The following is a 16,387-nucleotide window of genomic DNA, read 5'->3' as shown; positions in this document are numbered from 1 at the left end:
TTTTTCGAATTACTGTTTTAATGTTTGAAATTTAAATCCTACAAATTGCTTGGGGGTCCCCGGCTTCCAGTGGTGACTCAATGGGGGTCCTCAGGAGTCAGAAGTTTGGGAACCACTGCCTTAAAGGATAGTTTTTGTACTGGAAGTGTGCCTTACAGTACAAAACCAATGCTTTATAGAATGCACAATGCCTTTCACTATTGCAAATTGGTGTACGCATTGGCACATAGCAGTCAAAAGTCTGCCAGTGCTGGGGGGAAGAGAAAAAGTGTGCCATAGTAGATGTGTCAGTTATTAGTACATTTAAGCCAGGATCTGTTGAGGAGAACTGGAGTCATATTACATCACTTTTGACATGGTCAGTGACATCACTCATGACATCATTGATGACATCTCAAATGACATCACTGATGGCATCACTGATTACATCATCCACAGAATCACTCACACATCTACTCACACCCCATACAACCTCTCATACACCCAGTCACACACCCACATAACTATCCACATTCTTATTCACAGACCCATTCAATTACAGACACACACACTCACTCACTCATGCAGCCACTCACCCAGCTACTTACACAGCCACCCAAAGACCCATACAGCCGCTCACACATGCAAACAAACACTCACACACCCACTCACAAATCCACTCACAGACCCACTTAGACCCACTAAGAGACTCTCGGATGCTCTCACAGACCCATTCAGACATTCATCCAGTGAGTGGGTGCATGAAGGTCTGAGTGGGTATGTGAGTCTCTCAGTGGGTCTGTGAGTGCGCGTGTGAGTCTCTCAGTAGGTCTGGGAAAGGGTGAATGAGTGCTTGAATGGATCTGTAAGTTGATGTGTGAGTGGCTCTGTGAGTGGGTGCATGAGTGTCTGAGTGGGTCTGTGAGTGGGTGTGTCAGTCTTGGAGTGGGTCTGTGAGTGGGTGCATGAGTGGGTGTGTGAGTCTCTCAGTGGGTCTGTGAGTGTGTGTGCGAATCTCTCAGAGGGTCTGTGAGTGGTTGAAGGAGTGCTTGTAAAGATATGAGTGGGTGCATGAATGTCTGAGTGTCTCAGTGTGTGCGTGAGTCTGAGTGGGTCTATGAGTGGGTGCGTGAGTGGGTCTGTGAGTGGGTGATTGAGTGTATGAGTGGGTCTGTCAGTGGGTGCCCGGTACAAAAAGTTTGGGTCCTCCAATCCAGCTTGCCTGCAGTCCACTACCCTCTACTGCCTTTGGTTTTGAGCCTCTCCTGCTCATTTTCTGCTAATTTTCCTGCCTCTTCTCTCCTCGCTCATGTCCTCTATTTTGCCTCTTACTGTTTGTTCTGCCTGGTATTTTGCCTCTTTCTACTCGCTCCTGACCTGTATTCTGCCTCTTGCTGCTTGTTTCTGACCTCTATTTTGCCTCTTGCTGCTCATTTCTGACCTCTATGGCGTTGGGCCATGATTGGATTCTTGCTTGCTGCCAGATTAAAGTCTTAAAAGAGAGTGTGTCTCCATTTCTCTGTGGCGGAGATGTGAAACTGGACATTATGGTAGCCTACCGGGAGACTGCACCACCGTGATATGCGGGGCCAAGAGAACTGTGATATCGGATCCCAACATGGAACTTTTTAGTGGCAAAGCATTTTAAGTAAACAAGAATATGGATATAATTGAGCTGAATTGAACAATTAAATGTTGTGGAGACTACTGATCGCAGAATGCATTGGGGTTATCATTCACGTAGAGAGAGATGTGTAAGATTGTAACGTCCTGGCTTTCTCGGGGTTGGGACAAACAGACAACGGACCAGAGAAAGGGAGGTTAAGGAGGATTTAATAAACAGATAAACAACTACAGACAACAAAGAATACCGGTACTGGAATCACCAGTTAAAGTACGATACCCATTCACAGCTCTTCTAACCGTCCTCCGCATGCACACCGGTCCCGGTATGCTCCAACGGAGGGCACAGTGCTAAGCAGTGGCCGACAATGCCACTCGACCGCTGTGAAGGGTAGTTCCAAGGTTGTGGAATATACGAGGGGCACGTGGGAGTCACCCGGCCGGGCTCTCTACCACCTGGGAACAGCCGCTCTACCAGTTTCCCCCAGAGTACTGCCACAACACAAAGACGCTGGGAACACCTCCTAGTGTGCGTCTCTTGTATCCGGGTTTAAGTGATGATACCCAAGGTGGTGCAGAGAATGGATGGGAGCAGCCGCTCTACCTATCCCAGTTCTCCTACGAGTGTCGATGGCTAAGACGCGGAAACACCTCCTGGATAGCGTCTTAGCTCTAAGCGTGTGTTCACCCAAGTAACGAGGGTTGGGAGCTTCGGCTCGCACCAACCTCGATTTCTCCAAATTGTCAGGCCGTTGGGAGCTTCGGCTCTACCAATGGTACTTGTGCCCAATGACGTTGAATACGGCTCTCAGAACGGGACAGGACACGGGCAGGAAGCACACGCCAGCACCTCTCCTCCGCTCCTTAGAATGTTCCTTCCGCCGCTCCACTCTCCAACGGGTCCGTGTACCTCAACCAGGTACTCCGGCAAAGATCAGAATATCCGACGCCGAGTCCCAGTGATCTTCTCCTTAAGTAGTACTCTCGGCGTTGTATAACATGAAAACTAGGCGTTACCCTTGGTGTTATGTAACCAGAACTCTTGAGTTGCATAACATGCAAACTAGGCGTTACCCTTGGTGTTATGTAACCAGAACTCTTGAGTTCCATGAGGCAATTGTTGCCGGAGGGCATTCTGGGAGTTGTAGTCCGCTCTCCTCCAAGCGCACCAGGTTCACGGAAGTGGCATCGTGGGAGGGAATCCATGTGCGGGAGGGGATTCCTGACAAAGATCATGTGACTATTTAATCAGTAACTGCAATACGATTTGTTTGTTTTGCCAGCTGCCCGTGATCAAGGACTGGAGAAGTCCGAAACGCGTGGGCCATGATTGGATTCTTGCTTTCTGCCAGATTAAAGTCGCTTAAAACAGAGTGCGTCTCCATTTCTCTGTGGCAGAGATGTGAAACTGTATATATATATATTTTTTTTTATTATTATTATTTATGTATTTATTTATTTATTTTCCTCGCAATGTGGTTTTGGCTGGATGGCTCAGCAGCGGGTGCAGGCGTTGGGCCAAACCAGTGGCCCTAAATCAATTTTAAGACAAAGGACGCCGCACTCTGCAACTTTATAAGTTACTAGAATTTATTAACAGAGCCCAGTCTGTCACACTGATGCGTTTCAGCAAGGACGGCCTTTCTCACGGTAGGTGGCACTACTTTTCGCAACTGTTTTATGTCATATCCTGTGCATTATACAGTCCCATTGGTTTCTGGGATTTGTAGTTCAGCATTATTCAAAACAGAACACCTTGTGACAGTTTCGTTTTGCAAACAGTAAACACATTGATGTTACATTTCACAAATACCGGTATTTAATGTCTCTAGTATCTAATCACAATTGTGCATGGTTACCAAAACTGAGAATGTGAGGCCTTTATTCGTATATTTCGGCAAACATTACTATTGGTGTTCATTCAGTTACTTTGTGTATAGTACATTTCGAAGTAAGCCTCATTCATGCATTGTGATCTTGGCACGATGGAATGAGAGTTAATACATTGTAGTAACGTATAAAGTTCCAGAGTGCGGCGTCCTTTGTCTTAATAAATATATATATATATATATATATCAAAGCTCAAAGTACCCTAACGTACAAGGAGCACTCGAGCCTCAGCTGCACACAAGGAGCCTTGATAGGTAAGCATGCCTCCAACACAACAATTCCTTTCACTGTTCAAAACTGCCCTGGATGCCTGACGCGTTTCGAAGTGTCCCCACTTCTCTTCAGAGGCTTTGGCAGTTTGGAAAAAGCGCTTAGGGCACCACCCCCTTAATTGCATAGATGCACGCCCTAGATAGTTATAGTTAGGACCGTGTTTCCATAGGAAATCTGAAAATTCTATTTTGAATAACTTTGGCGCCGGTTGACGGATCCTCGCGAAATTTTCAAAACTAATGGGGCGCTCCGCTCAGCTCCTACCCTGGAAGTCTCGGGGTGATTCGTCAAGCGGGGGTTGAGAAAAAAGGGGGGTCCCAAAACGCGTTTTCCCCATGCATTTTCCCATAGGATCTTTAGTCGAAGGTACAGCCCGAACGGCTGAACAGAATTACTTGAAATTTGCCAAAGAGGTAGTCCTCAGGTCAGGGATGTGCCTTTTGCATATATGGTGTCAATCTGTTCAGTAGTTCCTGAGAAAATTGCAGTTAAATGTACATAAATATCTATATGCGCGCACGGTGCCGTGCGCGAGCGTAATTCTGATTGGTGGTTAGATGTCAGTCAACATTCGAATCGGTCGAAATCAGAAAGTGTTGTCCGCCATTTTGTGTGTGACAGTGAAAAAGAAAGGTGTAGAACGTGAAAAGGGGGCAGGGTACAGAGTTCCTGACCCCTTAGCTTTTGTCAGGGGGTCCCTGAAGGACCATGAAGGGTGAAAAAAACATTTTATTTTTTTAATCGTGGGGTGCGCGCACCGTGCACACACCGTCGCGAGGTGTGCACACGGTGCGCTCACGGCAGAAAAAAAATCATTAAAAAAATAGAATTAAAAATCAAATTTAAGTGTTTAGATGTTAGGTGGCTCTAAAAAGAGCCGTTGTGTTAATTGAGGAACAGAAGAACAAAAAAATGAACAGAAATTATAGGGTGCCGCATGTGTGCTGCTGTATCTTGCTCTCTATTAGGGGAATGCTGGTGTCCCCATAAGAGAGAAGAGCATTGCACGCATTGCACCGTATATGCACCCTCTTGAAAAGAGGGTGTATATCCAGAGGAACAGAAGCAGGTAAAGCTGCCGCCGCAGTTGAAGTGCTCGGCTGAGCTGCCGATGATGTGCTCGGCTGAGCTGCTGCGGATGTGCTCGGCTGAGCTGCTGGAGGGTTTTCTCTAGCAGCTCGAGCATAAGCCACAGGATGTACTTCTCTAACGTGCCTGATCATAGTGAAGATACTAAAAGAGTATTTCTTTTTAGGATCTCCTCTTGATAAGACACCACCACAAATAGTGCAGGTGAATTTTGGAGAATTCACCTTCTTCTGCCCCTCTGGAAAAGTGAAAAATTGCCATATAAAAGAGTTTTTCTGTTTCCTCTGCCTCTGTGGTACAAGGGTCTCCTGCTCACTCCCAGAAGATGACTGCTGCTCTGCCATTCTCAAGTACTGGAGTACTGGAAAAGCTGCTCAGCTCCTTCTCCCAGGGAATCAGAAGGGGAGTGGGTGTGGTGTTGGAAGTTTCTGGAACTGAAACTACTAAAAACCAATGAAAAGTGTTGTTTCTTAATCACATGACCTGAAACTACTATAAACCAATGAAAAGTGTTGTTTCTAAATCACATGACTTGCCGTGCGTGCACGGCGCGCGCACGGTGCGCGCACGGAGCACGCGCGCATGCGTACGGAGCACGCGTGCATGGGCGTACTGAGCACGCACGCACGGAGCATGCGCGTATGGAGAACACGCGCATGCACGTACGGAGCACGTGCGCATGTGTGTACAGAGCACATGCGCATGCGCGTACGGAGCACGCACGATGTACGCATGCGCACGTGGAGCACGTACGCATGCGCACACGGAGCACGTACAAGTGTTTATAAGTTTATAGAAGATACTAACTATGCTGTTCAACTTTATCCAAATTGAAAAAAAAAAAAACTGAGCCATTCCATATTACAGGATAAAGTCAATCTATAACTATATATATAGGTAGCTTATTGTAAAATAAATATTTAAAAAATATAATAATACATTCATAAATTAGCATTTAAAAAACCTTGAAAATTCACTTAAAAAACCATAGGTTTCACACACGTTATAGTTAGGAATTAGCATTTAAAAAACCTTGCAAATTCACTGAAAAAACCATAGGTTTCACACATGTTATAGCTAGCTGGACATTTCACTCGTAAAAAACCAATGAAATTCCCCCGTTATAGTTAGTTCAGCTAACTATAACTCGCGCGCCCGCAATTCACTGCTGATGACGTCACATATTACATCACTCATGACATGGTCAGTGACATCACTCATGACATCACTGATGACATCTCAAATGACATCACTGATGACACCACTGATGACGTCATCCATGTGATAAATTACCACATCTTCTCACACCCTAATGTAACCTTTGATACACCGACTCGAAATTTCAGAGTTCCATTCTCAAAACCATACATACTGCAATACCAATAACTACATACCCACTTATTAACTCTTAGGTCTACATATACCTCCACTCATTCACCTGTACAGTCACTCATACTTACAGTCACTCCATACAAAACTATCATATGCATTTATACACCTATATAGACACTCACACACTACCAATCATCCATAGAGGTACTCTCACACCTAGTCAGTCATGCAAATAATCACACTCCCATTTACTCACCTATGCGGTTATACACACTCAAGTTCACTTACTCATAAAAATAGTATCACATTCTTACGCTCTTATAAAATCATTGATACAAGCACACACTCATCCATACAGTCACTCTCACAATCACACACTCTCACATCTACCCACTTATATACTCTTACACGCATATATACTGCCTTTCACATATGTAGTTAGTCACAAATGTACCACTGAGATATACATTTAATCCCTTACACACCCATACATACACTCACTCAACCATACAGTCCATCACAGATGCACTCTTAAAACCATGCACCCATAGAATCACCCACTCACACATCTATGCATAGAGTCACACACACCCTACCCACACAAACACTCAGGAACCCATACAGATAGTGAGACAAGCAATCAATAACTCATATAGACACTTATATAGGTATTCACAAAACCATGCAGCCACTTATACACCAACATACAGACACATACAGACATTTACACAGTTTAGTCACTAGTCTGCAGTAAGATACATTTAATGACTCATTTATAGAGTCAGTTACGCACCACAGAAAATCATCCATTTACACACTTGTACACCCACTCATTCTTCAACAGGCCTTTCCCTATATATATTAAACATATTAAAATTGTTCAGAAACACATACTCAATGGATGATGTCATCAGTGATGTCATCAGTGATGTCATTTGAGATGTCATCAGTGATGTCATGAGTGATGTCACTGACCATGTCATGAGTGATGTAATATGTGACGTCCTCAGCAGTGGATTGCGGGCGCACGAGTTATAGTTAGCTGAACTAACTATAACGGGGGAATTTCATTGTTTTTTTACGAGTGAAATGTCCAGCTAACTATAACATGTGTGAAACCTATGGTTTTTTCAGTGAATATATATATATATATATATATATATATATATATATATATATATATATATATATATATATATATATGAAGTCCAGATTCTCTCTTACTAAAGAAAGAGTGTGACACAGCTCCGGGGAATACACAACAGATTTATTGATTTTCCGCGCTGGCAATAGATGTCCCTGAAACATTGGGAAGACGCGTTTCAGCCATAGATTGGCCTCCTCAGTGCCCGTCTCTGCTGCCTTCTCACTGATCCCAGGGGTCCGTTATGGCGATGTTTAAATCTGTGGCCACTCCTGATCATGTGACCACTTGCCCCTCCTTCGCCCCACAGGTGTAAGGCATCTCGCGCTCTCCTTCAGTACCGTTGCATGCTGGGCGCTTCAGCGTGGAAAATCAATAAATCTGTTGTGTATTCCCCCGGAGCTGTGTCACACTCTTTCTTTAGTAAGAGAGAATCTGGACTTCATGTTTTACCAGCTTGCAGGTGCTGGTTTTGTGACACGCCCTCTCGGTCTGGAGAGACGCGGTTTACCTGCAATCTTTTGGTGGATATATATATATATATATATATATATATATATATATATATATATATATATAACCACCAAGAAGTTGCCTGGATCTAGAGAGCCCACACTGGTGAGTTTTGTTTACGCCTTGTCTTTATTGGAGGAATGCAATGAACAAACAGTGGAATTGCCCAGCACAAATGAAAGTCCTGCCAGTCCTGCCGACGCGTTTGATGCTGAAAAGCACTTCTTCCTGGGCTGCGGGCATCTGCGAATATTAATCGCGGCACCAGCATCAGTCAAAGTCTTTTAACGCCCAGATGGGCGTGGCCCACTCCCGTAGCCTAATGGTTAATGTAGTGACTTGCGTTTTACTCAAGTGAGCGGCCGTGTAATCACTCAGAATTTGCAGTTAAAATTAATCCCCAGTGGGTTGCGATAACAACTACCGCCGTCTGTCATGCCTTTAACTTCATCCAATTAGCGTCACTAGTCCCAATGCTATGGCGTAGGTTGACGTCACAGCAGGACTGCACCGAAGTGCAGCGGAGCCTCTCTCGCGGCTCAGGCTGTGCCGACATACATCCACGAAGAAGTTGCCTGGATCTAGAGAGCCCACACCGTTGAGTTTTGTTTATGCCTTGTCTTTATTGGAGGAATGCAATGAACAAACAACGGATTTACCCAGCACAAATGAAAGTCCTGCCAGTCCTGCCGACGCGTTTCATGCTAAAAAGCACTTTTTCCAGGGCTGCTGGCATCTGCGAATGATAATCACAACAACAGCATCAGTCAAAGTCTTTTAACGCCCAGGTGGGCGTGGCCCACTCCCGTGGCCTACTGGTTAAGGTAGTGAATTGCGTTTTACTCAAGTGAGCTGCCGTGTAATCACTCAGAATTTGCAGTTAAAATGAATCCCCAGTGGGTTGCGGTAACAACTACCGCCGTCTGTCATGCCTTTAACTTCATCCAATTAGCGTCACTAGTCCCAATGCTATGGCGTAGGTTGACGTCACAGCAGGACTGCACCGAAGTGCATCGGGGCCTCTCTCGCGGCTCAGGCTGGGGATTAATTTTAACTGCAAATTCTGAGTCCAAGGCACTGGGGTTTGAGTAAGTTGCTATGGGCACTACGACAAGAATGAACTTTGGCACGTACAAAAGAGGCTGTTTCACAATACAGGACTGACTGATATCTGTTATGTTCAGTTATAATTCACTATAAGCCCACTAGGGCGTGAGGGAGTTTCACGAACGTGATCACAAAGATGATTGAGCCCGATTAATTCTGCGATCATACACGCATGGTGATACATTTTGATTGCTTCCACTTAACTGAAGAGGTTGGGCATAATGAATTGCCAGTATGATACGTTCTGTAATCATGAATATGCAATGTTGAGTCATTAGCACTTGCAGTTAATATTCATTCACTTTTGTAACAGATGAAATTACAATCACGTATTAAGATTATAATTTAATTTATGATTTATCATTGCATGAAAACACAAATATAATGCTCCTTTCCGATTCCCTCAACACCTTGTGAGCTTTTTGAATAATTGTCTTCCTAGCTCCGAGAACGTTGAAACACGAAAGAATCTGTTTTCACTTTCTATGATGTTTGGGTGTGTCATATGATATGGTTAAAAGGTGTTTTACACTTCGCTCTTACTCGTGAACAAGGAGGTGTTTCTCCAAAATGCGTAAAGTGATAAGGCTGTAAAGAATAAAAACACGCTGAGAAGGATTTTGTGGTCGTGGCATCGTTTTTGTGAAAACGTGTGAACGATTGGTGTTGGATATATATATATATATATCACACACGAACATCCGGTAGTCTGGGGCTTTGATGCACGGCGGTCCGTAGCGGAATCCGGAATTCTGTAATAATAGCCAAAACACTTTCTTCTATTGTAGAAAAAAGAAGCTACGGACACTCCAAGATGCTTAATCTGTTTATTCCATAACAGATGGTCTCCTACTGACGCGTTTCGCCTTTACGGCTTGTTCACGGTACGGCAAGTCGTGTCACATTTCCATATACATAGACATAGTGCATTAACATAGAAAGTGGTCTCGCAAGTTCCTGGTCAAAGTTATTGGGTGCCATACATATTGTAATGGATAATTTTAAGCGCTGCAAGGATCGTACAATTGTTAATGATAAAATATTAAAGTGCTCTTGCATATGCAATCAAACTAATACATCTGTTGACCAAAAACAATTCTTAACAGTTGTTTGGCGGGGATCAAGCCCTAGTAGGCATTCCAGAAGTAATATTTGCATCATATGAAATAGTAAAGTGTAAGTGCAAATAGATTCTGCCACTCATATTACACAGCAATGACATCATAACCATCAATTAAAACAGTCTGCATGTCTTTGTAAAATGTACATACATGGGTCACCATGTGTTGGTTCAAGACCCATAATAATAAGGGACTCCGGCCCAAGTGGGCTTTTTATAATAACATTTCATGACATTAAACTTATGTTATTGATCAGCTTTCTCTCTTCTTAGTCTGATTGTGAGCCTTGTATCTAGTTAACCATTATCATTATTCCAGATGATGCGAATTCCTGATTACACAGACGACAAAAAAAAAAAATATGAAAATAAGAATAAAAACCTTGTGATTGTAAATGCTATATACAATTTAAAATACTACGATATTATTCTTGTTAAAGGAAAGGAAATCTCATAAATCCATTTAAATAGTGTTCTCAAATCCCCTTAATATCTTGCTTACTGATATAGATTATCTCCATATTTTATTCCCGGGCTGCTACACTTAATTATCGTTTTACATTTATATCTAGCCCAAGTGGATAGCTAACTCCTCACTCGAATTTAAGCCATCCGGAATCAATGTCTCAAAATCAATTATATATTTGGACTCTAAAATCCTTAGATGTCGTTCTTTATCTCCCCATCGTTCCTCGGGTCTTACTGCATCTAAGATCACAAAGGACAGGAGTCTATCATTTTGTCCATGGAGAGCCTTAAAATGACGAGCTACTGTATATTGTTCATTATTCTGGCGTATTGCTCTTTTATGTTCCAGAATGCGTTTTCTCGCTCTGTGTATAGTACTGCCTATGTAGTATTTTTTGCATGGGAAGATTAGACAATACACACAAAATTCTGTGTTACAATCAAAGTTCCCTTTGATTGTAAAGTTTCCATTACTCCTTGGTACTCTTATCTTAGTGCAGTTCTTACTGTTTATACAAGCCTTGCATCGCATACAACATGCAAATCCTGTAACACCTTGATTCAATTTAGGTCTAGTATGTGTTGTAAGCAGGTTGTGGCTGAGTTTAACCTTAAGGGATCTCCCCTTTCTAAAAGTCATTTGTGGTGACTCATGAAGGTAACGGTCTAACACAGCATCAGTTTTCAGAATATGCCAGTTACGTTGTAATATCTTCCGCGCCTTGTAAGATTGACTAGAGTAGGTAGTTATAAACCTAATTTGATTTTCATTCTGTGATTCCTCATTCCGTTTGGGGTTAAGCAGAGCAGTTCTCTGTAATTTCTTAACCTTCTCTACTGCAGCTTGAATAACCTTGTTGGTATATCCTCGGGCTTTAAACCTTTGACACATTATGGATTTTTTAGCCAGAAATTCCTTTTCAGTGCTGCAGTTTCTTTTAGCTCTGATTAGTTCCCCATAGGGGATGCTTTGGATAAGGCTGTATGGGTGGGCACTAGAGGCATATAGGAGGCTGTTCCCAGCCGTCTCCTTTCTATGCAAATTCGTAACCAGGTGGTTATCCTCAACTGCCACTTCAAGATCAACAAAAATTATCTTACTCTTGCTCATATGTGATGTTAACTGTATATTTATAGTATTACACCGACTGGACACCTGCTCCTCCCACCAGCCCATGAATAAATTAGCATAGCTGGGGGCAAAGCAGGTGCCCATCACGGTACCTTGTACCTGTTTGTACAGTTTGTCATCGAAAGAAAATAAATTATTGGTCAAACAATACTTGATCATGTCAATCAACATTTCAGTGTGCAGTAAAAGTGAGATTGGTCTTGCTCTTAAGAAATTACATATTGCCTGGATCCCTGAATCATGCCTAATACAAACTTGTCACATCTAGTGTGACAAGTAAAAAATCACTTTCCCATAAGAAGCCATCAATCATTTTTTTTAAATGCATGGTATCATGTAAGTTTGCAGGTAGACTAATAACAAATGGTCTCAAAAAGAAGTCTATGTATTTAGAAGTCATCTCCAAATGTGATCCTATAGAGGAAACAATGGGTCTTCCTGGGGGAGTACTTGGATTTTTATGCAGTTTGGGTAAAATATAAAGTACAGGTGTTTTTGCATGTTTACATCCCAAACTCCAATATTCCTCCCATTCAAGTAATCCTTGTTCTCTCCATTCTTTTAACATTTCATTGTATGTTTTGTGCGAGGACAGTTCTTCACTCCTTGATGACTCTTGATAACATTCTAAGTCATTCAGTTGACGTTGGCCCTCTCTTGGATAATCCTCTTTCGCCCACACCACAACGTTTCCCCCTTTATCAGATTGCCTTATGACGATCATAGAGTCACTTCTTAGGCTTTCTAATGCTTTAATCTGGGTCATTGATAGATTGCATTTGGATTGATTTTTACCTGAATATCTTATCTGTTTCAATTCCTTCACAACGCTCTTTTCAAAAACTTCAAGTGCATCACAATGTACCATGGGTGTAAACTTACACTTTGGTTTGAAGCCACTCGGGCAAGCGTTCTCCACAGTTAAATTCTAAGTTCACATTGGGATCATCATGGTGCTCAATATTGGCTGAGGGATGCCACAACTGCCGAAGACTGGAGCTGCTGCAGGAAGCCATCATGCTGAAATCCCTGAAGCCTTCAAGTTGTAAGTGAGCCAGCTGCCATTGCCCTGATAGCGGAAAAGCTGCTGCAGGAGCAGGACTGCGGCATGCATCTATCCTGCACCCGTAGTAAAATGTGCAAACACAGGCAACTGCAGAGCTTGAGTACTGTGTGAGAAGGACAGACTGTACAACAGACCAAGGTGATGCACAAACATGAAGTGTTTACAAATAACTTACAGCAGAGCAAAGCATGAACAGCTTGACAACATATACACCTTGCAAGGTGATTGAGTGAACTGCACCTGTGCCAAACCTGCCAAACCTGCACTGTATCCCTGATTAGACACTGGGAAGTTCCATTTTGCTCCTCAAGATTGTAAGCAGGATTTCAACCCTGTATTGCATTCTCATAACTGTGCTGTGATTACTTTTTGTCATTCAAAAAAGATAGGTACTGGGCTGGACAGTATGTTTTTGTGTCTGTTGATTGTTGAGTTCTGAGTTCTTACCCCATTCTGCTGCCCTGAGAAGCTTGTGATTGCTCGTCCCCGCTACCTGACAGGCAAGTGCAAAAAGGATGCACTTGACCCAGTTCATAGAGCAATAGCTGGATGAACACCAGCGGCAATCAACCTCAATCCCCACGGTTGGGGCCCAGTTGCCCTTGTCGGTCCCCACGGTTGGACTGGCCAGTGCTCAAAGGGGTGGCCTCACAGGTCAGTATCTGGCTATTTTTTGTCCATTTGTGGCCTGCTTTATAGGGGGAACAACCTTTACAACGCAACTTTTACAACGCACTATCATTACAACGCATTTTTTACAACGCATAATCCATTACAACGCATGATATTACAACGCAGGACACTACAACGCATTTTTAAAAACTACCTTTACAACGTATTCCATTACAACGCATACTACCATTACAACGCATACCATTACAACGCATAATATTACACTATACTATCCAACACTTACCCTACTGATGCACCCCCTGGAGTTAGAATAGTAATTTTTACCCCTATACTATCCAACACTTACACTACTGATGCACCCCCTGGAGTTAGAATAGTAATTTTTACCCCTATACTATCCAACACTTACACTACTGATGCACCCCCTGGAGTTAGAATAGTAATTTGTACCCCTATACTATCCAACACTTACCCTACTGATGCACCCCCTGGAGTTAGAATAGTAATTTTTACCCCTATACTATCCAACACTTACCCTACTGATGCACCCCCTGGAGTTAGAATAGTAATTTTTACCCCTATACTATCCAACACTTACCCTACTGATGCACCCCCTGGAGTTAGAATAGTAATTTTTACCCCTATACTATCCAACACTTACCCTACTGATGCACCCCCTGGAGTTAGAATAGTAATTTTTACCCCTATACTATCCAACACTTACCCTACTGATGCACCCCCTGGAGTTAGAATAGTAATTTTTACCCCTATACTATCCAACACTTACCCTACTGATGCACCCCTGGAGTTAGAATAGTAATTTTTACCCCTATACTATCCAACACTTACCCTACTGATGCACCCCCTGGAGTTAGAATAGTAATTTTTACCCCTATACTATCCAACACTTACCCTACTGATGCACCCCCTGGAGTTAGAATAGTAATTTTTACCCCTATACTATCCAACACTTTCCCTACTGTTGCACCCCCTGGAGTTAGAATAGTAATTTCTACCCCTACACTATCCAACAGTTACCCTACTGTTGCACCCCCTGGAGTTAGAATAGTAATTTTTACCCCTACACTATCCAACACTTACCCTACTGTTGCACCCCCTGGAGTTAGAATAGTAATTTTTACCCCTATACTATCTAATACTTACCTTAAATGTAATTTAATATTATGCGTTGTAATGGTATGCGTTGTAAAGGTAGTATGCGTTGTAATGGTAGTGCGTTGTAAAGGTATTTTTTAAAAATGCGTTGTAGTGTCATGCGTTGTAATGTCATGCGTTGTAATGGATTATGCGTTGTAAAAAATGCGTTGTAAGTGCATGCGTTGTAATAGTGTGCGTTGTAACGTCATACATCCGCTTTATAGTATGCTTGGCCAGTTTTTACTGTTGATTTCCCTGATACATCCACAAACATTGCGTGCAGAAAGTTCAAATCCATAAAGTCTTCCATACCTTTACAAGTCACATATACAGAGTGTCTTTACAAGTTCACAACTGCCTCAATTTACAATCCTGGGCCACTTTTTAGCAATCTGATTCACCAATGGGGTCCTCTTTTATTTTGGTGCATGGGCCTATTTTATGTCTCAGTGAGTACCACCCTGTCTGTCCCTGTGCTCTAGACCCCACCAATCGGGTATGACACCGCTGCACACAGGTGGGAAGCTGTTTTGAGGAGAAAGTTCCCACTCTGCTTATACTTCTGTTTGAGTCACTTTAAAGAAGAATTATAGGCCACAGGGACGTCCGTCGCCTGGCCTCCTGCCTCCACAACCACTGCTTGTGGGTATTTGATTCGTCTGGTTAGCAAAGTCTTGCAGGTACACGGTGTGTGGGCGATCGTTTGCAAATATAGCCCAAAGCCAGCAGCCCGCTCTGTTTTCGTCACATTGCTCTGCGGTCTCTCAGATTGTATAATAGTGGAGTGAAAAATGCAAAACCGGCCGACGCTTTTCTCGGTCTGACCACAAGTTTGGAGTTCAACTACACCTTTCTGAGCATTGTGTGAGAGCCGACTGTGTACTCGGCCTCATGGTTTTAGAAGTTATTCGGCCTTATTAAAAGTCAGCTTGAACCCCTGCTTGGTCAGTTTCCATAGTTTACTTCAGGAATCCAAGCCACACAAAATGACTATTCTATTTCAAGATTCTCGCAAACTCGTATTTTTAATGATCGAATTGCAGTCTATTTCTAGCTTAATGAGCGCTGTCTGGAACCTCAGCCGAGCCTTGGCACAGAACAGCAAGGTATCTTTGTCAGCGAGCAAGAGAGAGAGAGAGGTTAAACCACATTCCTGTCGAATAGGAGGACTTTGTGGGTTGACATCCGTAGAGACAGGAGGCACAGGCAGACAGATAGGCCAACACGAGCAAGAAGAAATGCAAACAGTACACGGGCATTAAGAGGCCTCGGAGACTGTAAGCGCATAAGCGCCATATAGCGGGTACAGAGGACACAAACATTACTTAAAACCTTCAAACCACCAACTATTCTCATAAATCGTTGTTGTAGGTTAACTGAAGGCTGATTCCAATTTCAGTTTCATACACTAAAATTATGTGCAGGTAAATCTATACTTTCTGTAATCTGATTTCATTAAAATAACAGAAAAATGTAAAGACAGCCCTAAAAGATCATAATCTTGGCGTTACTAAGATGTCCTTTTAAAACGTGTTCCTGGTTAAACATTTGCACTTGCACAATAATCTGCGTAACCCGAATGGGCCAACAGACAATTGGAAGTTTTACTCTTATCCAGGTTTGGTTGTGAAGTTCTACAAGTAGGTTGAGGAGAGTGTTGTCAGTTCCTCAATCCTTAAATTTGATCCACAGCTGAACTGTGTCAACACAGTCGAAAACCTCACAGTCGTCAATCTAATAGAAACATAGTGGGACCTTCTCAAACATGGAGCGCTTTTCTGGCAAGGAAAGTTAGTGTCATGATAGTATCAATGGTGGCACAGATTTTTTGAAAACCTGTTTGGGTGACTTTAAACAACT

The sequence above is a fragment of the Triturus cristatus genome, chromosome 3_2 (genome assembly GCF_964204655.1).
Source record: "Triturus cristatus chromosome 3_2, aTriCri1.1, whole genome shotgun sequence".
NCBI classification, from domain to species: Eukaryota; Metazoa; Chordata; class Amphibia; order Caudata; family Salamandridae; genus Triturus; species Triturus cristatus.
This window is presented reverse-complemented; position numbering follows the sequence as displayed.